The following is a 16,716-nucleotide window of genomic DNA, read 5'->3' as shown; positions in this document are numbered from 1 at the left end:
TTCGCCTTTCCTCCTCGTGCCTTATCTGTTTCCCTAACCGGAATGCAGCCCAACCAAAAATAAAATAAGAAAAAAAAATTGAAAATAAGGAATGGAAAATAAAATTGCTGCCCCCCTCGCCGCCGGTTCTTTCCCCGACAAAACCCCTTTCCCCGCTCCCCCCTGGCCGACTCTCACACTACGTGCCCGAGGTACTCTTAACTTGTAGCGTGCATTACCTTCGTTCGCCCCACCCTTGTCTCTCCCATCCTTCAATTCGAACCCCCCCCCCCCCCCCCCCCGGGCCCCGAGACCACGGTAACCTTGTTTGACCCACGCCGTGGGTATGATTCGTGTGGCACATGTGTGGGTCGGCCGGGTAACTGGTCATACCGGTATGTTTTTTTCCATTAGTCCCCCCTCCCTCGCCCTTTTTCCTTTTTGGCCCTTTTTCCTAACTCTTCCTCCGCGCGAGGGCATTGTCCGAAAGCTTCAATGTCCGCGGGGCGCAACAAAGGGATGTGTGTCTGAATAGTGGACGCGAAGGAAAAGGGCCTGACGGATTTTCGAAGAACAGGAGGGGAGTAGAGCGCTAGGAGAGAGAAGGGGGGATAGTTTTCCCGTGCGTACCTAAGCCGCGCCTTGGGGTCTCGTCGGGGCACGTGGCGAGGCAAAGGGTGCTTTCCGAAACAGCCTGGCGCGACGCGTGTTTCGGAACGCGCCCTCTTTTCAAGGCCCCAGCCTGCCGGGGCGCACATAGCTTCGCAAGAGACCACGCGATTTGAAAACTGCTTTCGCTACCTGAGTGGAGTCTGCTAACGAAAAGCATTCAAGAATACGCTAAGGGTGGATGAGTAGTCCTGTTTCCGTATTAATGTTAATTTTAAATTAGTGAAAACTTGAATAATATTTTAGACATGAAACATCCGGTACATATTCTTGAAAACACCCAAGGGCCTTGCATTACACTTTTAACATCATTTCTCAGCCAAATAATGTTATACAGTAGTTACCAATCAAATATCATAGTTGCCCTATCCGCAAGACTGCGAGCCAGTTCAGAGACTTGCGCTTAGAGACGATACAGCGCTAGAAACACTAAGGAGAGTCGCGCTTATCATTTCGCCTCACTAACAGATCACACACATGTCTAGGTAAGCTTCTTAAGGGGGTAGCGTCCCCAGCTGCAGAAAACACTGACTATCAGTTCGTTTCGGATTCCGTGGTCAGCTCTCTCTCTCTTCCTTACACCATGTTTTCAGCCGAGGAGAAAAATATACATCTATTCGACAGCGAAAATTCGTTTGTACAAGGCAAATAAAAAATATTTTTGCTGTAAAAAATATTGTTAAAATACTATATGAACAAAATTGATTTTGTACACGAGAAAGAAAAGTTTTTTCTGGCCCAACATAATCATTCCAACCACAAAATATTCATCCGGATCAACTCTCTACATTTAATATTTTTTTTCAAGGCTAAAAACAAACTAACCTTTTTCTCGGTGTTTGAAACGTTAAAAATATTCATGTGATGATAAAAACGCGTTTAATGACAGTCACTCGGACACTGGCTCTTAAGTGATGCGAGGTTCGACTAGCTTCAAACAAACGAACCTCGTCGTCACACGTGTATGAGGCGCTAGCAGGGCAATACATAATGTATACGTGTGTATGTGGCCTTGTTGTAACAATTTATTTTTAGTATACCTCCCTCTTAATGCATTTAAAAATTTATTTTCTAATAGGCCTAGAAACGTGCGGTTTTTTAATTTTTTTTTTAATTTTGAAAATCTTAATTTCATTAATTTATGAGTTATATCCCAAAAATAAAGAGTTTAAATCATTGAAAAAATACCACACTAGTAATAGGCGCAAAATAAATAAAAACTCTATAATTTTAAGGATGAGATCCAGATTTGGAAACTTCATACCGGCGGCAAATGGGAGGAATATCTTTTGCTTGACAAAAAAAATTAAATTTTTGTTTGGTTTTCGTGGACAATTTTTGTTGGCTGAGCAAGACATACATTTTGAGAACAAATGCATGTTTGGTTTATCAAAATGTATTATTTATTTCAGTAAAAAATGTCATTTTTAAGATATTGTGTTAGCTTACTATAGTTTCAACCACTTAAATGAACAGACATTTGTTTGTTTTTTTTTTTTTTTTTTTTTTTTGTGAATGCCTACGCACTTTCTTTCACGAGAATAGCGATTTATCAATATGTATATCCTTCATCTTTTCGATTTGACAGTATTTTGTATTGAAGTTTTAACAACAGCCCACACTTTCAATGCTGTTTGTAAGGTCTAATTCTGTGAAAAAAATTTACAAACAGCTCATCCCCAAAAAAATTATTAAAGTGATTTTTTCCTGATTGAGTTATTTATTAAGATGTGTAAAAATTACTAGCACATAAGTGTCTAACCTTACTTTCATTACCTAAAGATTTTTTTTTTTAATAATTGACTTTCCGCAGTGATTCTTGATCTGACCTGCTATTAAAACATTAAAATAATGCATTACTTCAGTTGTAGACGTAATTTTCATAAAATTAAAATAATATGCATTTTTTTTGGCATAAAGACTTGTCAGAATACGACTGTTAACATTTATAAATTCTTGAACACTTATAAAACCTAATCATAAGATTACATTTTTTGTAATGTATTACCAATTGAAATATAAACAGACAGAAAATCTTTCAGACATTAATTTTATATGATATTTGAATCACTTCTTGCCATAGAATATAACGAAGTTGTAAGTGAATGTGTGCGAGGCTACGTCACGGCGTCACATGCGCGTCTGTAGGCGTCCCGACGCCGTCCCGGGCAGCTGTGCGTGAGGGGTGGGGGAGGAGGGGAAACGGGAGGGGGAGAAACCCCTCTCGTCACACATATGGTCAAGGGAGTCATTCACCAGGTGACCGGGTAAAGTCCGTGACGGCAGGCGGGGAGGGGGTAGGAACGGATGGATTAAAAAAAAAAAAGAATATTAACCCTTTCGGAACCATACTGATTACGGCCCGAGCGAGAGAAAGAGAGAGAGAGAGAGAGAGCAAACACCGCCGACCAGTCTCGAGAGGGAAGCGGTCCAACCGGTTTTCCCTCGGCCACGGGAAAAAAAGATAATGGGTGGAGGGGGGGAAGGGCCGGATCCTCTGCTTAGCGACCCTTCCGCGTCCTGTGAGAGCGACCCTTGTATTGTCTGGACCAGCAGGCCAGCGGCCAGACGCGCCGCTCTGCCCTGGGCTGTCTGCTTCGCGATAACGCGCGGCCAGCACCGTCAGTCATTTCACCGACAGTCATCTAAACTTCAAGTTACTTGACCGGCATTCGCTTGACCGATAGTCATCTGACCGCTACCGACAGGCAGTATGGCAAGTTTTTAAAACGAACGTTGTTTGACGGGCAGTCATTTTACCGTAACCGACAGTCATTTTACCATCAGTCATTTAACCGACAGTCATTTAACCGAAAAGTTATTTGACAGGCGGTAATTTACCGACAGTCATTTCACCGACTATTTATTTGACCGACAGTCGTTTGACCGATAGTCATTCGAGCGTAACCGACAGGCAGTATGCGAAGTTATTTAATCGAATGTTATTTTACCGACAGTCATTTGACCTTAACTGACAGGTAGTAGACCAACCGTCATTTAATTGAAAATATTTTTGACTGAGGGTCATTTGATCGTCATTTTAAAGTGGTATTTTTTTTGACCACAGTCATTTGACAGACAACCTGAATATTTATGTTCCTGAAAAAAAAAAAAATTGTCTTAACTCTGGCAACAGGCTGTTGACCGAAAGGCACTTTGTCCATCGTCTTTTATTCGAAAATTATTTTTTTTCCTGAAAGGGGTTTTTGACCGACAACCATTTTCCGTCAGTTCTGTCAAATGACTATCGGTCGACTGTCTGGCTGCCGCGGGTTCGTGTCGCCAGGGCGCTGGCGCGAGGCTTCCGTTAACTTTGCGAGCAACGCTAGAGAGCGAACACGTTGAAAAGCGTTGAACAACGAACATTGACAAAGTAAAGTGGCAAGACGTCACCACAAACTGCAAGTTGTAAAACTGGGGAAAGAAAAATAGTTCTTCCTTGAAAATATTTTGATATTTCATGCGTGGCTATTTTATTTTTAAAAATATTTGTTTTACTTTGACTGTGCGAAAATACAATATACAACTTTACGCATTAAATTTTACAATAATATATACGTAAACGACATTCAACGTTTTCAGAAAACTTAATTTCAACATAGACGGCAGAAACGCAATCCAAAACGCACTAAGTGATTTACAAAAAAATATTCTCAAATATGGTTGTTTAACATTTTGCTCCTTTCACTTCTTGCGTTTCTGTGTTTTTTTTTTTTTTTCATTTCTAACGAAAAAATTAGCTAGCGTAAAAGAGTTAGCAGCCGCACACTAACTTTATTCAATCAAATTCCGGATAAGCATTTCCGCAAACAAAACATTATGTTTTTCGAGAGATATTGTTCTTGTCATCTCAGGAAGAGTAGAAAAGAATTATACTAGGTTTGCAACTATTTGTGATTTTGAAACTGGTTTTGAAACTTTTTTATATTCAACAAATCCACGAAAAAAAGTTTTTCAAATAGTTCCGAAAGCATCCTGTTAGAAAATAAAAGCATTAAACTATAAAACGTGAAACTTCATGACAGTTATGTACTCTGTTTGTAGATTATTTTATAATTTTGTGTTTATTCTCACGATTTTAAGGATAATCATAATTCATTAATTAAATTGTTTGTGAACGTTTGTATTAATTAGATTTGTTCTCGTATATTTAGAAACGTAAGGGTAAATTTACACTTAAATCCTTGCTTGAAAACCGAGCATGAAATTGTGTGGATTTATGCAGTTTTTAACCCACAGACTGTAAAAGGCTTTGCTTTATAACAAATATTGTATAGTATAACATTCGTAAATCAAAAATAAATTTGCTTTCATAAAATAAAACCTACAAAACTGAGGTTTACGAAATTTTGAGATAACTTAACTATTTTTTATATACTAATGATATAATTAGACAAAGACTACATACAGAAAACTTGTTCAAATCTGTTTACCACGCGGTATTATGGTTTCCATTTCATGGTAGGATTAAAATATTTACTTGTCTTTAAATTTATAAATACACCATTAAAATAACTTTTTAATGAACTATAAACAATATTTGAATCTTTTTTTTTAAATTGCTACATAAACACGAAATCATAGAATAAAAAAATGGATACTGCCCCTTGAAAATCTCATGGTCGTAGACCGATTTCGAAAGATATCGCACGAGAGCGGAAGTTGTAGAGTCGAAGAAGGGCTGAGTGGAAGCACGTTGTTCGACCTGGCATACATAGTCATCCTCGACGGTTCTAAGCCCAACTTCTTCACGGCGCAGCTGACTAACCGCACGAGAGGTCTGCAAAAATGTAGCCCCCTATGTTCTTCTGTACGCGTGTAAAAATTCACAATTCCTTAGTATTATAAAGAATAGATCATATAGGTAACATGAAATGGAAGACATACTGAAAAAAAATTCGTAACATTACATTAATAAAGGTTTTTTAATTTTAAATTTTTGTCGTTTTTTTAAACTATTACAGTTGGTAATTTTTACACAAATGTTTAAAGAATACCAAAATGTGCTACAGGCTTCGTTAAAAAATCGCGAAATTTTATCTTTTACTAAAAAAACTAACTGGTTAAATTACATATTTGTAAGCATAGATAAAATTAACCATACATTAATTAATTAAAACATTAAATTAATGAGTGTTCGGTTTTTACATATACTGTAGGCGTATTTGTAGGTAAACACACACGTCATATTAAAAGAACAAAATATATGTCAGTGTACATTTTCTATCATCGAAAGAACTGCAAAAAATATTATGCATTTTTAAATTAATACTGGAAAAACCCCTTTCAATTTAAATGAATTTACTTAAGCGGTGTTTAAGTTGATTCATAATTTGTTTATGTGCACGATTGTTGAGTGCTTAAGACCGTAGATTAACTACCCAAATATAGTGAGCTCGATACTTCGCTGGTGCACTCAGATTGTTATAAAAGGATACTTAAATACTTAAAGTTGATAAAATTCAAAATCTCTTGAAAAATTCACATGGTTCATTAAAATCTATAAGCAAAAATTGGAAATATATATATTTTTTTTAGAAATAGAACAAATGAACAAGTTCATTGATAATGTACACTCAATCAACGATGGAGTGAAATCATCTGACAGTTGTGGTAAAAAAAAAAATGCAGGCATATGTAAATTGATATAATTATCACAGAGTAAAATACACCAACAACTATGTAATTTTTTCTAAACCTTAGCAGTTTCACTTTTAACACTTTTGATAGCATTTTCGCTTAGACACAAGAATAAAAATACATCAACGCCTGTTAGTGTAAAATTACAGACTGTGCCGACACATATATTTTGTGTAAAATTACAAAAAAAAAAAAAAAAAAAAATATTTCAGTGTTTAGGATTTGTCAGGTTAAAAAAATCTTCAAGATAGTAAATAATCGACGTCATGTAAGTTCTATCAAAAGTTTCTTGGTTAATAAATTATTAGTAAAACCTGAATAGAAATAAATTGCAGTAACTGTGTTTGCTGATTTCAAGATTAAAAAATTATTAACTAATAGTTATAGCTATTAGCTCAATATTGAAAACCTTATGTGAGCATATATTTTGAAATTTTATTGTAAAATTTAATTTTTTCCATTTGTTTGAAAAGAAATCTACGTGTTACGTTGCATATGTCTAGTTTGAACACAAACAGATGAAACGCGTGTAGCCATTGGACTTAATCCTGTTTAATTTCGTAGCGTATCAATAATTTCACCATTGACGCGCCTAAAAAAGTGAAACCTGTAAGAAAAAAATCGAGAGTGCTAAGGTACTGGCTGGTGCATTACACGCTTCTTCACCTCTACGAGCAAGGAACTGAATAAGCTTGCAGTAACTTCGTCAGTGGTGCGTCTCTCTGGGAATTCAAGTGATCCCCAAAATTTTAACGATGAATTATTAGACCATAATGAAAAACCAAATTTTTACTAGAAACCTATGAAAGTTTGCCTAATGCAGCCGTAACGATGTTGAATACGCCGAGAAAATTCTTAGCTACTATTTCATTTTTTTTACTCCTTATGCCCCAAAACTATAAATTCAACAAAACATGCGCATATTTATTTATGTAGCTATGACCGTATCTACAAAAAATAATTTTTATGGGTATATTATACAAAATTATAAATAAAATATGGACTCGGTCGAGTTCATTAACAGGCCAAATTGGGCTAAGATTTTAGATTTGAGAAGGCTTTTTTTATTGAAAATCTAAAATTCACCTTAACTCCCGTACAATTAATAATATTGTATCCTTGTGCGGTTATTTAATACATAAAACTCTTTGATGTCTTTGTAATTTTTGTCATAATCAGCTGTCGATGATCTTCTCACATCTGTAAACATGATGAAAAGCGTTAGATTATTTTGTGGTTATGTCACGTAGTTTTTATGTCTAATGGTGGCATTGAATCCCCACAACCACCAGAAAAACCCGCTCAAGAATTACATAAGCTATAATAAATGAGCTTAGAATTTGAAATATTTAGTCAATAAATATTTTACGAAATAAATTTTAAAAAAAATTAAAATTTATTTTGCGTTTATAACTGTTTACCTAAAAACTCTAATATCAGAACGAGCTCATGTCTGCAAAAAAAAAATTCGATTTACATTAATGCACAGTTATTGTATTCTAATGATCACACACACAACATATTCGAGTTTTTCACTCTAACAACATACTGACGCATTCGAAAATAAAATGAAACTGACTTGTTCTCACCTTCTGGTAACTTCCCGTCCGCTAACGTCTCCACGCGCACGTCGTAGTAAAGCAATCATCGATTCCCCCATTTCCTTCATGATACGTGCGCGATGATCATACCCAGCACTGTACCACCACGTGCTCCCACTTCGGTACGAAGGCCCTACACGCCTTATGTCTTCCGTTTCAGATGCGTAAACATCTTAGCTCTCGGTTAACGGCATCTGGTAGGAGTAATTTCGTAAATATGGGACGGAAGTCGATGAACGGAAATGTTCCCAAAGATAACGGACCCACGTGTAGCAACATGAACCCGTACATAGTAACTTTCGTAAACATTAGAGGACATACCAAACGTATTTATGTGCCCAATGAAACATAATTATAGTGAAAATACAGTGGAATATATTTGTTAAACTAAATGAGTCACAGTAAAGTGCAATCACAAGCTTTAAACTACCAAATATATATGAAATTACAATATTTATAATACACATTCTCCTTAAGAATTCTGAAGATGCTTAGTGGCATGTTGTCGGCCTCCGTGGCGCAGTCGATAACACACCGGGCTTCGGTGCGGGGGCCCTGGGCTTGAATCCCGGGTAAGACATGGATGTAAATTGTGATGTCATAATACGCCAACAATCACAACTCCAATTTCACAATGACTCGGGGTGACATAACAATACAACGTTAAGGGGGGAGATGCTTGGCACACTGGTGACAGTCAAGACTTTGTGTGCCATCCATGTTTAAAAAAAAAAAAAAAGTAGCACAGCGGTAGAGCGCTCACGTGGTAACCACCAGGCCCGTGGCTCGAATTTCGTCTCTGGATATTATTACTTTTTTTTAATAACCTTACAATATCATAATACATTTATAATGTTGAATCAGATCAATAAGGTTAACCTTTGTTTGTATGAAGTATTTATAGACTTATTTCAGTCGTTTAAGCAAAAACAAAAATACAAAAATGTACTTAGTGTTATAATAAGTGTTTTAAAATATTTCACATTAATATTTTAGTAATGCCATAGAAGTATAACTTCTAACGTGTGTGGAAACTTTATAGTATTATATGTTTTTTGATGTTTAACAAGATGGAAAATTTTTTAGTAAAATTCCTTGGCGATAATTAGGTCCAGAGCCCAGGTTTTATCGGAACCGTTTCTAATAGTTTTAAATTTCCGGTTGTTTCGTACTGCTAATTGCTATCTGCGTTTGATGTTGCAAGCAGTGTTTACGATTCAAACAGTGAGTTCTCGCGGCGGGCGCAGGTGTGTGGTTCGCGTCCACAAATTTTGATATTTTAAACGTGTCTATTTTATTTATTAGTTTATTTATCAGGCTCGGCATTATTTTTAAGACTTCTTCGTTAAACTTCGTGTCCTAGTTTCGTATAAAAAGTTTATTTGCAACATGAACAACACGAGACAACATGATTTTGCTCGTTATCGAGGTTGGCTGTTTACACATCACCAGAGAAAACGACAAGACTCGCTCACATTTCTTTATTCGCAGTGACCAACCCTTAAGGGGCCCGCCTACCTGGTCACAAAGACGGTGCGCAGAGCTTCAGGAAAAACAACGCGATTTCAAAACTACTCAAGATATCCTAGTGAGGTTTGTTTACGAAAAGCATTTAAGAGTTCGCTGAGGCCCGAAAGTACTTTTAATTTTGGATCATGTTTTTAAACTGTATTTCTAGAAGAGTTAAAATGGCTAAAACGCATGTTTTCAGAGTAATTTTTAGGCGTAAAACAACCAGTACAGATGATTAAAAGCACTTAAGGGACTTCCATTACACCTTTATCTTCATTTATCCGCCATATAATGTTGCGGTCACCGCTAAAATTTCACGGTTATCCTGTGACGACGAGAAGACTGCGCGCCAATTCAGAGACTTGCGCTTAGAGGCGACACCGCGCTAGAAATACCATCGAGCGTCGCGCTTATCATCCCGCCTCACTAACACTCATACACCCCTGACGAGGCGGGACCCTTAACGATGGAACCACTTTGATGCGACGGACGCAATGCGAAGGGCACGATGCTACAGCAAACTAGTGAGCTATCGTAAACAAGCTATTTTTAGCCACGTGACAAACCGAAACAGACAACTAGATATTAAATGTATCTTGCCAGTACACTCGCACTACATATGCGACAGCTGATAGTGTTGAAAAGTTGGTTATTTCACCCGTTAGGGAAAAGTTTTTTAAAATCCAAATATAATAATATTTCGGCGAAATAATTGTACGTGTACATAATTAAAATATTTCTTAAAACGATTTTCGTAAAACAAAACACTCAAAAGTATACAAACTATAACTGTAATACCTGTGCTCTAGTTTAACCATCATTCAAAAAAAAACATTCTGACGCTCATTCTGACGCAAACGGTCGTGTCCACGAATTACGACGCGCTGACGTGATCCCAGCACAGCTCCCGTTCTTCTTATTCGCTTTGTTCGTGCTTCCGGATGGCCACATGTCTTTGTTTCCGACAGAACTATGGTACAAGTTAGTACCACGAAGTTGGTCACGCAAGTTATTTCCTAAAAGACTTTAAACATACGATGTTCCAGAGGCTTGTAGGCTAACTTCTACAAACCATTTATATAGCGTGTCCCAAAATTCACGCTTTTAATCATTTTGATAGAAAAGGAGGGTTTTAAATTAAAAATTGTAATTTTTTTATTATTAATAAAAAATACAATATGGGGTTATGTATGGCATAGAAAAATTCACGCAATAGGTATGTAATTGTGATAGAAAACACAGGTTTTTAATTTAAAATGATACATTTTTATTTATAAATGTATGGAATAGCATATCGGGTAAATGGTCTACACTGCTTTGCTGGCGCTTATGCAATCTTTTGTTGAAATTTTCCATGACCGTTTTGCATAAATGTTGCAGAATTTCGTTGCTCGATGTTTTGTATTGAACGACTTGTTGAAGGACAGCCAGAATGTCTTAGATCATTAAATTATCCAGTATCCATTAATGTTTAGTTAATATTTCCGCAGTTGAATTTAAATCACTCTCTCTGCCATATTTTGCACAAAAATTGCGAACTGTAGCTGTCAAACCTTCATTATTTTTAAAATATCGCTCAACAATGAAAACGCGTTGTTCTTTTGTGTAGAGCTCCAGTTGTACTAACCCGGAACTGTCAGCTGTCACGATGTTTTTTTTCTTTGGGAAAACTTTACCGCAAAAATTGTGCGCAATTATATTCTTGCGTAAATTAAGGGACATCATATATGTCTAACCCACGGTGACGAGATGGTTAAGTCCTCGGATCTCTTGCAGCCTACCAAGCTCAACAAAGGTTTTTGATTTTCTTTTGTATATGAATACCTATTGATCTAAACTATGTATGTAAAAAGCGTGTCAAAAATATTTAAATCATGTGAAAAGAGTACTGAGTACTAGTGCGCCTATTTTATATACCTACATCCGAAACGACGCAAAAAAAAGTTGTCGAATGTAATAAAGAGTATTAAAATATTGAAAATTCCAACCAAGAATTACTGAATTTGATTTTTGGTGGAATCAAGCCAGGATTCTTCACACGTGGAAGATTTCGCTGACGTTTTCGTGGGCCGGTGGGTTTTCCTCAAGGTGTTTTCGTTTCCCACACTAATTCATTCCGTTCATTCTCCCTGATAATTTTTTTCATTGGTTTCTAACACACTGTTATTCTATCTTAGTAGAATATGCGACGGAAGAAAAGAATTTTTTTGCTGTAGACTACAAATTTTTAATGTTTTTTTTTATTATTAGAATAACAAGATTATCATTGTTGATTCATGTTCAACGTAAGTGAACTTGACGACCGCAAACATACGAAGAAATCCGTAAATTTACCAATATTCTTGGATACTTTGTAACCAGAGTACTTTGTAAATTTAATTTGAAAATTCCTAACAGTGCACAATCGATGTCATGACACATGGCTCTGGACCCGCTAAATCTGTTTCCAACAGTCCTGAAATACAAACAGGAGTTTATACAAATTAATGTTTCACGTGTTCGATCAGTTAGCTGAAGGTAGAGCTGAGTGGTAAGTCTTGAACTCAGGTCAAATACTGGTTATTGTAATGTTCCTTCAACTCCATCCACTGCAGAATCGCCCAGTAATGACAACGTCTCTACCCGGAGACACCAAACTTCAGACACGAGTATTAAGACATCATCATCATCATCAAAGTTTTTCATCTGGTTACTAGGTTGTGGTTGATAGTGTTAGAAAAAGTAGCGTGGGTCGTTAATGGCACACACACGGTGTGCAGAGCTGAAGAAAAATAAAACGTGATTTGAAAACTTTTCACGATACCACAGCGGTGTCTCTGTTCGAAAATCATTTAAGTTACGCTGAAGACGGATGAAAAGTTCAGTTTCCGTATTTATTTTTCAAACAGTATTTTTTAGGAGAATGAAATAGGCTGAAACGAGTGTTTTAAGGATAAATTTTGGGCGTTAAATACCCGGTACCGATTACTCAAAGCTTTACGGGACTTGCATAAGCCTATACGTTGATCTTAATTTCTCCACCATATGCCGTGGTTATTTGTCCCGTGCACGACGAGAAGACTGCGCGCCAGTAGAGGCGACACCGCGCTAGAAGAACCAGCGAGCGTCGCACTCATCATCCCGCCTCACACACATACACTGAGCTGATTCGCGACGATTCCCCCTGGCGACTCCAGTTAAGTGCACTAACTACGAGAAGATGAGTCATGTACTTCCGCTGCTATTAAAATTACGGGCTGGAGTCTCTACGCAAGAAGAGGATAAAGGAAAAAAACTTTGTTTTAGCCAGTCTCGTTCTCGCAAAAAAAAAAATTGAATTAAGTGACGAATCTCGAAGAAAACATTTTAGCACCTTTAGCTTCATCCTAAATCCAAAATCTTTAAATGGCATATCACAAAATTACTTATCAGACAAATGGCTGGTGTTGATTAAATTTACACACACTGAGTTTTCCTTAGTTTAATATTACGTGAAATAGCTGCCTGTGACAGAGGAAATTTTCGGGAACAGTTAGGTTAGTTTAAAGACAACATTGTATTTAAACCAGGCTTAGAAAAAATTTTCCCTGAGGTCAAATAAAAAAAATTTCATGTCAGTACTTAGTGCCTTGTTTTTAAGTAGTTTGGTAGTAGTGCACTCACTTGTCATAAGCAGTAAAGTAATTATAAATATTGTTTAAAATTTCGGATTGTTGTCTTCTGTGAGTGCCGCAATTTTGGGTGATACAATTAATATTCTTGCTAACTTAAAATTAGTAGACAATGCGGAAATTCTAAAATTCTAAAAGTAAAAACTGTTTCAAATCAAGTAGATTTGATTAAAAACCAGTTGAAATAGCTGCACTGGTTAAGATGAAATTTTGTAAATTATTTTAGTGACTAAGTGAAATATATTATTGGGTATAATTTTCAATTATTTTTTAGTATTTTCACGCCTTAAGGCACTAATTATCATCAAAATGCACAAATTTGTATATATAAATTTAACGGAGTTTTGAGTGAAAAGCAATTTATTTGTTGAAAAATTATTTTCTTCGCATTTAACGTTTTAAATAGTGACGGATTTCCACAAATATATTAATTTTTTTATCTTGTTATTATGTGTGTATGTTTCTTTTAATTTTATTTCAGCTTGTTTATGAATTTATTTTTACTTTTAATAAGCTAGTAGAGCTACACAGACTGAATACACTAGACAATTTTCCGACCCTCTTAAAAAGGCTGCGATGACTTTATAAAGTGGCAATGCAATGTTTTTGGTCACTGGGGAAATTCATCGTCCCTTCACTTGCCAACGCAATTCTCCCTCACCCTCTTCTCTTCCACACTCTATTTCCCCTTCCCCTGAAACTCCGTAAACCAGTCTAAGCCCCGTTACTTCCTTTCGAATGGATTAATGATAAGCGTTCGTTTATGCGACAAATTTATTCCCTAAACGCTGGTAGTGACAAATGAATCTAATGTTAAGTTTTATTGTGTTTAGTTATTATTATTTTTGTATTTTTCAGGTTGGATAAATGTAAGAGAAGGAATACCCTCCTTAACGGATTCAAATAAAGCTGGAATAAATAAGTTAGTTAATGTGTCCTATGTCTCAGTACACAAAAAATATTTTCTTCTAGAAAATAATGCTAGATTGACTCTAAAATACATAAAAATGTTGCATAGATTAATTTATTGTGAGAAATTAATCATATGACTTTGCGATTTTCTGAAAACTTTAGGTTTTTGTAACAAGGCAGTTATGATGAATTTTTTAACATAGCTTGGCATTAGCAGGCAAAATAATTCATTTAAAGGTTATTAAGGAAAAACATTAATTTGAGCCACATTTAGACAAATACTTCCTACGGAAACAACTAAGGATAATTTGCCATCTAGGTAAGTGAACATTATTGGTCACCTAGCACTAGTGCCAAACAAGTTGGTAATTTATTAATGTGTTGCCTTCATTAAAGCGTCATTTTCTCAAAAAGTGAATAAACGTGAATTAAAGCAGCTTATGGAACAAAAAAAAACATTTGTCTTAATATTACAAATTAATTTCAGGTCCGTTAGCAAAATTGTATTATTTATTTTTGGTTTCAAATGTTATTCTAATTATTTATACTATAACCTATTGCTCTTTAAAATATAATGCTTCGTATTACAGACACAATAGTTAAAATATAATAACTTTTTGTAAACGATTATCGGGGGGATATGAAACATTTAATTAAATATTTCTATAGTTCCAATATTTAATTTGTAACCACTGATGTCTATTCAAATGGCTTTTGCGTGTAAGATAAAAAGTTTACGTGATATTAATTATATTTTTTTTCTTATAAGTTAACAACATTTTAACGTCTTAAATCCACGGGAACAAGTTGTTATAGTGTAAAATGGATTACTATTCATACTTCGTACATTTTACCGCCAGACTGTATATATAAGGGCTGCAGCCACCTTTATTTTGGAACACTCTAAATTATAAGCTGATATTTAGCAAAAAGATGTCTTAACATCCGTACATCCGATCAACAAAAATATGTTTGGTAAATTATTCTATGTGTACCCAATCTGTTAATGTCCCTAGTGATCTGATGAGTGCGATAAATGCTGAGTATCCGATGGATACCAAGTAAAACTTCAAAATTAAGGAAACATTTTAAATTTATCTTTTTGTACCCATCAGTAAATCTTACATTTCAACAGTGTTTTTAAAAGTTTACACTGCTATCAAGTATGTTTTCAAGTTTTCTGGTTCTGCAGTCTTGGAGAAGCGACGAAAGTTCGAGTGTTTTAAGTTGAACAGCATGATATTCTAACGTTATTTCTATCTCTGTTTGCAGTTCGTTGACCTCATCCTCGCGATGAACCCGTGTTCTCGCCGTGGGCCAACGATCGCGCGCGGCTGTCGGTCAAGTATGCCGCGAAAAAGGTTTTTTTTTTTCTTTTTGGGACGGTGTTAAGGGGGAGAGCGGGAGAGGGGGAGAGAGACCAGTAGGACGAAGGACTCGCGGTGTCTGGAAGAATGTCGGGAAGAGGCGACGATGTGAGGCAGCTGCCTCCGAGGGGTCAAAGGACGCGGCGGGGCAAAAAAATAAACAAATAATAAGTGCGGAATTAGAAACAAAAGCTCCGCCCGGAGGCCCTACGGAGCAGGAAGTTTTCTCACGAAGGTCAAGGATCTCCCGGGCCTACCCAACCCGGCACCACATTTTTTTTTGTGTATGCTAATAAAGAAGGAGCAGCAGGACCCTTTGTGGGCAACCCCTCCCCCTCCGCCCATCAACACGTGTTCCTTCTTCCCGGCCGATGACCAGCAGGTAAAGAGAAGCCCGCTTCCTGCCGTGGAAACCTGAACGTGTTTGAGCGGGAACCTCAACAAGCTGTGCCGCGCGGAGCGGTCACCAAACTCTGCGTCAACCGACCATTAAACATCTTTCACGTCGGTCAGTTCAGGGTCGCATTTTACCACCCGCGTCACCAGCGCGTTCTATTTTTGGCATCGTTGTGCAGAGGGAAAGAATGCGATTTTCGAGTTCAAAAATACCGCCACCGTTGCCCTACGCGTGACGCAATTTGGACCCCGGTGCATTACGTTGGGGAAAAAAAATGGCGTAGCTCTCCTGCGCTCTTGCCGACCCGATTGGAAGCTCTCGCGGTCGAGAGCCCTAGCTATTGCCGTGTGGGCGTAACACATCGAACTTCGTACTCGTACTTTACTTGAATTGCTAATTTTTATTGAATTATATTTTTTCATTTATTCATGTAACAATGTTATGATTTATTCGTTTGGTTTTTGTTTATACATTATATTTAATTTTAATAAAGTGATATTTTTAACTTTCATCTTTATAAAACTAATGTAAGGTTTCTTAGGTTATATTTTATATATTTACTTCTCAGTTATTACACATTTAAAATTTGTTTACATTTGTCAAAATACCGCATGTAATTTGAAGTGACTAGATGCACTCACATTCAAGCTTGCTTTCGTGAGTGCTAAATTTCCTGGTTAATGAAGTAATATTGTTAAATTGTAATAAAAAGGTGAAATAAAAAAATTATTATTAAAAAATTATTATTCAACAGCGGATCACCAGAAGCTACGCGTCTTACAAGTGTGTGATCTTTGACTGAGGGTCGGGCGATGGCCTCCCGGTTTTAGACGCGCAGGGTCCAGAAACGGTATTGAAAGGACTTGAGCAGCATCCTTTGACGCACCGGTCTCCTTGAGGAGCGCACGTGATTGAGGCTTTCGTGAGAGCACCAGCAATCTAACGGACTCTAGCGGCACTGAACAGTCTCGGAGCTCCCACAGTCTGTG

At 36.8% G+C, this 16,716-nt stretch overlaps 1 protein-coding gene across 1 annotated transcript in view; it reads right to left on the bottom strand.

Moving 5' to 3' along the window:
* LOC134528874 (aggrecan core protein-like) overlaps positions 1–16,716 on the bottom strand; it is a 67,513-nt gene that overhangs the window by 27,614 nt on the left and 23,183 nt on the right. The window lies entirely within an intron of this gene.

This window comes from Bacillus rossius, chromosome 2, assembly GCF_032445375.1.
Source record: "Bacillus rossius redtenbacheri isolate Brsri chromosome 2, Brsri_v3, whole genome shotgun sequence".
Taxonomy (NCBI): domain Eukaryota; kingdom Metazoa; phylum Arthropoda; class Insecta; order Phasmatodea; family Bacillidae; genus Bacillus; species Bacillus rossius.
The sequence above is the reverse complement of the archived record's forward strand: the minus strand, read 5'-3'. Positions and strand labels throughout refer to the sequence as shown.